Genomic DNA, 8,499 nt, shown 5'->3' on the forward strand with positions numbered 1-8,499 from the left:
ATTCAAACTAAAACATGACCAAAAAAATCCATATCCAATCAACGAAAAATTTAGTAAGAAATGAAGAACATAAGTTACAAAGAAAGAATTACTCAAGAAAAATACTAGGGAATATGAATCGAATGAAAAGAAAAATTAAAGCTCAAATTACTCAAGAAGAATGACAATGAAAATGATAATAAGCAAAAAAGTGAATGATAAAGAGGTATAAGAAAAGAAAGAATTAAACAAGGAATGGAAAGAAAGAAATAGGAAAACTGAAAAATTGCTAATATAAGTAAAAAAAAATGACAATGAAGAATGATAATATAGGAGAATGAATCACAATAAGATAAAGATAAAATGAAGAAAGAAATTACTCAATAAGAATGACAATGTAAATGATAATAAAAAAGTAAAAGTGAGTGATAAAGAGGTATAAGAAAAAAGAAACAATTAAACATGGAATGACAATAAAGAAATAGGCTGACAAGTACGAAAAATTGGTAAGATAGCTAAAAAAGAATGACGAGGAAGAATGATAAATGAAAAATGACGGACTAAAAATCAACGCTCAAGAAATAGACTAAGAATGAACTGAAAAACCAATAAACAGAGACATAGGGACAGAATGACAACTGATAGACTCAAAATCAATGACGAAAAGTGAAGAATGAAATGAAGAATGATACAAAATAACTAACTATATGACTAACAATGAGAAGAGATCAAATCAAAAATGAAAAATGAAGAATGACTTACTAAAAATCAACGCTGACGAAAGAGACTAACAATGAACTGAAAAACGAATAATGACAGACTAAACTGAAAAAACTGAATTAAACAAGGAATGGAAAGAAAGAAATAGGAAAACTGAAAAATTGCTAAGATAAGTAAAAAAAAATGACAATGAAGAATGATAATATAGGAGAATGAATCACAATAAGATAAAGATAAAATGAAGAAAGAAATTACTCAATAAGAATGACAATGTAAATGATAATAAAAAAGTAAAAGTGAGTGATAAAGAGGTATAAGAAAAAAGAAAGAATTAAACATGGAATGACAATAAAGAAATAGGCTGACAAGTACGAAAAATTGGTAAGATAGCTAAAAAAGAATGACGAGGAAGAATGATAAATGAAAAATGACGGACTAAAAATCAACGCTCAAGAAATAGACTAAGAATGAACTGAAAAACCAATAAACAGAGACATAGGGACAGAATGACAACTGATAGACTCAAAATCAATGACGAAAAGTGAAGAATGAAATGAAGAATGATACAAAATAACTAACTATATGACTAACAATGAGAAGATATCAAATCAAAAATGAAAAATGAAGAATGACTTACTAAAAATCAACGCTGACGAAAGAGACTAACAATGAACTGAAAAACGAATAATGACAGACTAAACTGAAAAACTGAAGAATGAAAGGAAGAGTGATAAAATATAACTAAAAATGAGAAGGATAAGAGTGATACTGAAACAAGATGCAGGTGCAGGTGCTTCAATCACAACTTATGCTAGAACCTAAGCACATCGCCAGTTAACAAGATGCAGATGCTTCAATCACAACTTATGCTAGAAACAATTCTCAGAACCTTACATGAAAATCGAGTAGAAAATCCCTTGACTATTACGTTCTCTTCCATCCACACACAAGAGGGCAGGATTCCACGAGCGTGCTACCTACCTTTCCATACAACAGCAGGAGCGCTAAATCAAAATACGAGCTACCCCAACCGAAGAAAAATATGTCACTGATTTCGTAGATCTCGTGGCGACCGCGCCTGAACTAAACAATCACACATGCGAACTAATAGAAGATGAAATCATAGCACAAAATGAGCAGAGGAACAAGGAAAGAGTACCCGACTCGCGACCAGCGACCAAGCTTTCCGCGCTCGCGAATAGCCGCTTTCCCCGTCGGAGCTCGAGCAAGCTCGCGAGCCACGGCTCCCTTCGCCGTCGGTCGCCATGTTTCACGGATCACCGCTCCCTCCGTCGCCGGTCGCCCCCGCGAACGTGCCCTCTGGCTAGACTGAGCATGTACTGACGGGACAAGAATCGCGCCCCCTACCTGATTCTCGATGACCCCCACAAACTCAAATCACTCACAACCCCCAAATCCCACCTCCAAATCCGCGACGAGACAAGGGAGTAATGGGAGAAGCTGCGCCAGAACATACCCTCGGAGACGAACACGCTTGCACCCGCTGTCTCTGCGGCGAGCTGCTGCAGTCTGTAGCCGTCACGCTTATCGATGTGGCCGTTCGGAGCCGGGAGCCTCGTCGGGGTGATGGGATGTTCTAAACCTTCGACGAAGTTGGGACGGGTGAGGGCCTTCCACACCATGAAGTTGCTACCGTTGAGGCGAACGACAATGGTGGGGAGGACCGGCAATACCGTCGCTTCCGACGAAGACGCGATGACCGGGCCGGCCACAACGGTGGAAAGGCTGGTGGAGTTTGTCGGCGCGAGAGCTGGAGTGGTGGACATCGCGACGGCAACGGCGAGACAGAGACGGCGCAGTGGCGGGGCTAGGGTTTCTAGCGATGGCGGAGGAAGAGAGCTCGAGTCGGCTCTGAGACCAAGTCAGAAACAAAGGGTTTGGAGTTTCGGTGAGGGCAAAGCCTCCTCACGCCTCTTCTATTTATATGTGATCAATACATATATATGTGTATATATACACGTACATAAACATGATAGAGATATATACCACTAGATCTATTTAACGGAATGCTCAACAAAATGTCCGGCAGCGCGCGCGACGCAACCTAGAATTGTCTCCGATGGGTTCATGCGCTAATGTCAAATGCACTACTATTAGGTGCTACAGTATATATTATTACGTCCTTCCCTGTGAGGCATAACCCTCGGTGTTACAGTGGCTAGCGAACGTGGCCTGAAGGTTTAGCTCCTTTGTTCGAATCCCCTTTCAGCCAAATTGATTTTATTATTTATTACGCTATTGACAGGTGGGACCTACATGTAAGACAGTACTAAGTTTACTTGTGTTGGGGAAATATATTAGGGGCCTTTATGCAAAATTTACAAAGCCACATGTCCACTTCTGATTGATTGGGTACTTATTTGCTCACTCAATACGAGTTGTGGTACCTCTGAACTCGGTTTGCGAGTTGTAGATGCTAAACTCGCAGCGTCTAATACGAGTTGTGGATCAAAAGTGTATATGACTCTTTGAGAAATTCCTACGCATGCAAGTCAGCGGTATGTCGGCATAACCGGCTCCCATGCTGGCTCCTCCAGCGTACCATCGGGCCGACCTATTCACATGTCAGATTGACACAAGTGCTTCGACCAAAGTAAGTGCACTAGGCCAAAATGGTGTTGGCGCCGAATGTTCCGCTGGCGACCGAGCCTGGTGCTGACACTTACCAGAGCACTTCTGCTTAGCGTTCTCGTAAGGTACGGCTCCCAGACCGGTTGCTACCGAGACATGCGACGGTGAATCCGACAGACTAAGTTGTACGCGTATTTATAGAAACTATTCAAAAATCTTTTTTGTCTGAAAACCTAAACTCTCCTCACTTTGTGTGACGGCAGTATATTGTGGTAGGGTATGTATATGGCTTTGAAAACATCCTCATCAAGCTCATCGAGACCACCCCTCTTAATAGTTTGGCGTTTCCTATTTGAATCAAAAATAAATATGAAAGAAATATAAGAGCATCTCCAGTCGCGTCCCCCAAACCGTCCCCCAAAGGGATTTGGGGCGCGCCGGACAAAAAAAGCGTTCCAGCCGCGTCCCCCAAAGCCCTTTTTTGTCCGGCGCGCCCCCACTCGGTGTCCGGCGCCCCGAGCCCGTCCCCGTCCCACAGGGGACGCACCGGGGACGCCGGACACGGCGAAAGCGAGGCGGGGAGTGGCGGGGCCGACCCGTCGGCGGCACAATTAATTTAAACCTAACCGTCGCCTACCTCGCGACGGAAGTTATTGGCGCGCAGCGACGGTGCAGTTCCCGCAGAGCCACGATTGTGCTATTGCCACGATTGTTTGTTTATTGCATTACATACATTTCCAAAACCCTAAAACCCTAACCATCTCAAAAACCAAAGTGGATCAATATGAAGAAACTAAAATAAAACAAAAAGACATATGTGGGCATCACGTCCTTTCCAAGATGGATTAACATAGTCCAAATAAAAGCTCGCTCGATGCATCGTGTTTTGGCAGTGTTCGACTCGTAAATAATAACCAATGCATGGAAAACATTTGGCTCCGTCGCAAAGTACAATTATAGTAAATAAAAGTTTGGACCGAACGGACTATTGCACAGAGCGGAAAGTCTACGTACAAAAATATATTTATTTTAAAAAAGAAGGTCGATTATAATTGCTAGTTGCGCCGTCGCCAAGCGTCCAAAGTCTTGAGTCGCGAATATTCACGCGAGCGCACGCGCTATATAGCTACGTGGCTCATCTTATACTAGTATCTAGAAGACAACAAAATGTCTCCCTTATAAGGTGCTCCCAACCTATCTAGCTTAGCAAGGTGGGACTAAAAGTTGCAATGCTTCACAGCCATACAACATGACCTACCTGGTTCCCCTATTGGACTGAATGTCGTTCACTTGGGCCATATTACTTTAGATGCTAGTGGGCTGATGCTTATCTAGCAGGCAGAATGTGCATCTTGTAAGAATTGCTTCTTCACGTGGTCCAACAGAGTATGCATCTTGGAACACTACTCCTATTTATACAAACACAACGAGATAACGTAGATATACTGAACCAGTACCAAATACACCACTCCCATTTATTTTCTGGCAAGAACAGGAACCCTCTTACATTGCTTTTCCATGTACCGCATATGAGAGGTCGCTCTTATGCACATGCACTACTCACCCGACCACTCCTTTACCTTCGCCACATCATTGGCGGAGCTAGGCCCTGATTAGCCTCGGCATGGAATGCCACTCCGGCCGAGGAAGATCTAGGGAAGCTAGGGTCATTGGTGGAGCTAGGGCCCGACTAGCCTGGGCAGCTTCCCGGGCTCTCCTCGTGCATGCCTTTTAAGTTATAATATATAAAGTTGGTCTAATTAGTGGCTTGCTTGGGCAAAATATTCTAAGCTTGATTGCACTTACATCTTGCCTAAGACCCACCCGAGGTAGGACCGCCACTGGCTAGGGTGTGTCCGTTGGTGTTGGGTAGGGTTTCTATAGTTTGTACTTTTCATCACTACAACCCACTTGTCTCCCCAGTCCTAAAAGCATGCGCTCACCGCCAACGTCTCTTCTTTGTTGTTATGACCCAACCGTGACCACTAGCCTAATCACATGCCACCTATCGACGTTGTCGCATCGTCGCCCCGCACCAATCGAACTGTCGCTGCCCTATCCATCCCTCTACTCTCGGATGGCATTGATCATATTCCACCGGTGCGTCACCCCCTATCGAAAACCGTAAGTTTCTTCTATGTCTTAGTCCACGTCTTCGTGGCCCGCGACGTCAGCTCCCGCTCCAGTTATTGTGGTACCACAGAAAGGCGTGCTATCTGGAGGGAGTGTCAAAACTATTGAATTCAATTTATAGATTTGAGCACGTACATGCATGCCCGTACAAAGAGGACGTGATGACACGAAGAATGGTCGTAGTCCCTTCCAAGATGGATTAACATAGTGTTCTATTCTCTCTCTCACTCTCTCTAATCCTAGTTTATAAGTATCCCCACGTCGCATGAAATATGAGTCTACATGTGTACCAACGACTTATAGTGCACTTGCAATGATAGGCATGATTTCCAGCACGTCAAGAAGGTCTAGGGAAGCGGTGGGTTTCCGGAGGCGTCAAGACGTTGGGTTTTTTCATGACACTACTTTTCATCTCCTTTCCTACCACTTTGGTGTACCATCATGCCGCCGGACTCTATCGCCACATGCGTTGTCGGCCAATCCATGTACCTCTAGCTCTCGTGTGGCACACGAGTTCAATTTTATGAGTTGACGCGCATAATAGGCATCCCAAGATTCATGGAATCTTGGACCATATTGCTACATATGATCACAGTGCACATGACAGACAACGGGAATGGGTGCCACACCGAATTCCCCCCTCACCGTTAAAGCCCCTCCCTCCGGTTCCCTTAATAGGGGGTGACTAGTACACTACATCATGTTGTTCTATGCCTCCTCTTGTTAGATCATTTTACGCATCACCTATGATTTCATGTGCCTCCGGTTCCCCGGGCAAGGCAAGTACCTATCACTTTATGCACCTCCTCGGGGTGCATGCCCTTTGTGAATGAACAAAGGTGGCACCTTTTCGTGATTAAAGCGCCATGTTCAAGTCGTCGGAGCGCTACTACCTCATGCATGGAATTCCACGCGACGCCTCGATACCGTGACAACGTCGTAATAGGGTTACGGAGTTGTTTCGAAGATTTAGCGCTCTGTCCGCCTAGATTCTAGGAGGCTATGGGAAGGGGAGGTTTTGGGGCTTTCCCGCCGGAAATTAGGGCCCCGACATTTTCCCGCCCTAGTTTTGGTCTCAACATTTCATGTTAAGATGTTTTGGTGGGGCCATATCTATTGCTTACGAGCTCCGATTTGGGCGTTCAACCAGCCGTCGAAATCATCTCGAGAAGTTATGATTTGCGGAATCCCCAGACTTGCGATTTTCGGGATTTTCATGATTAACATGTCGAGAGATTTCATTTGCACTAAATGGCTAAATTTGTTTATTTTGAAGGCTTGATAGGGGCAACAGGTGCGATACATCACGCTGTTCCATGTGCCATCTTGTCGGATCATTTGATGCATCACCTTTGATTTCATGTGACTCTAATCATTTCGAGGGACTTTATTAACTACATGAATTTGTTTTGAAGGCTTGATAGGGGCAACAGGTGCGATACATCACGCTGTTCCATGGCTAGCTCAGTTTGCACCTATGTCTCCCGCTCAAGTTGTACTAGTGCTGGTACTTTTTTTGTGGTGGAGTAGTACCGCTGGTACGGAGCCCGATCGATGTTTCAAAATAGGAAAGGAAGGTGCATGGCTAAATTTGTCCCAAAATAGCAGACAAGGGTCGTTCGCTCCTAAGCTGGATAGGACATATGAGATAGTCAGATAGGTGGCCTCCGTTTCTATCCACTGCTATGTACGGAAGAATAAAGAGCAGATTTCATAGCTTTCCCATAGCATCTCCACCCGCGTCACCCAAATAGGCGCCGGCTCTACCGTATGGGGGCGCCCGCATGCTCTATTTGGGATGTTGTTTCCACGCCGGTATCCCCATGCGACAGCCCCGATATAATTCAAATGTAAAAAACATTTTAAAAAGTGAAATTCATACAAATTTAGACAAGTTTTATACAGAAGTGACTCGAATTTAAAATAAAAACCAAAAAAGAAAACTAGCGGCAGCGTGCGTCGAAGGAGCTGAAGTCGAGGTTGTTCGCGTTGTCGCCGTCATCATCGTCGCCATCGTCGTCACCGGACAAGTCGAAGGACCAGTCGACCTCCTCCTCCTGTGGCGCCGGCGGCTCAGAAGGATTGGCGAGGTCGACGAAGTTCTCGACGTGGTCCATGGCGGACCTCTGCTGGTAGTCCTCGTCGACGGAGCGGTCGGCGATGAAGTGCTGCCGGGGAATTCCTCCGGGTCGTCGCCGCCGCGAAGGGCCTCATGAGCCTCCGCTTCCATCTCCCACCATCGCCCCTTCACCGGCGGAGGCGGCGGCCGAGGGACCGAGTCCTCCTCCTTGACGCGTTGGCGTTGGACAGATGCCCCCGGCATCCTCCGAGCCGAGGCGGAAGCCGTGCGCCTTTGGTTGTCGTGGACGACGATGCCGGCAGAAGGAGGTGCACCGACGCTTGACCAGCCGGAGCGCGTGTGGGCTGGCGTGGTTCTTGCCCACGGCCTCTGTAGAGGCGGTGCCTCCGGTGCCATGCACTGCGCCTGGGGGTAGTAGAGCGGGACGTGCGGGGTGTCACCGTGGAAGCGCGGGAGTTAGCCGTACTCCACCAGCATTGTGGCGACGTCGTGGCCTTGCCACCAGGCCTGGCGGGTGACGCGGTTGAAACGGCCGGCGTCGCGGCCGACCGAACGCGCGAGCTCGATGGCGCGCTCCTCTTCAAAGCGCCCTGGCCACGCCGGGCTGGTGAACGCGTTCGACGGCTGGCTCCGGTCGGCCGACGACATGTGCCACCCGTGTGGTAGCTTGAACTGCAGCTGCAAGGGGGTGCATTGCCAATACATGACGTCCGCCTCATCGTACGTGAGCTGCAGCGATCGGAGTGCGCCCTCGCCGGCCTCGGCATTGTGCAACATCGCGAATTGTTTGCGTCGGTGAGTGTTTCGCACAGCGTCGGCAAGAATGGAGGTGGCGGCGGCTAGGGTTGGAAGACGGGGAAGAAGGGAAGTGTGTCGGTGTGGTTTTAAGGGCGGCGGCGGACGCGCATTGAACGCATGTGGGGGAGATGGGTGGATACCGCGTGGCCAGTCGCCTCCCTCGTCGTTGCTCGATTTCCGAGCGGGAGACCATTAAC

This window comes from Lolium rigidum, chromosome 7, assembly GCF_022539505.1.
Source record: "Lolium rigidum isolate FL_2022 chromosome 7, APGP_CSIRO_Lrig_0.1, whole genome shotgun sequence".
Lineage (NCBI taxonomy): Eukaryota > Viridiplantae > Streptophyta > Magnoliopsida > Poales > Poaceae > Lolium > Lolium rigidum.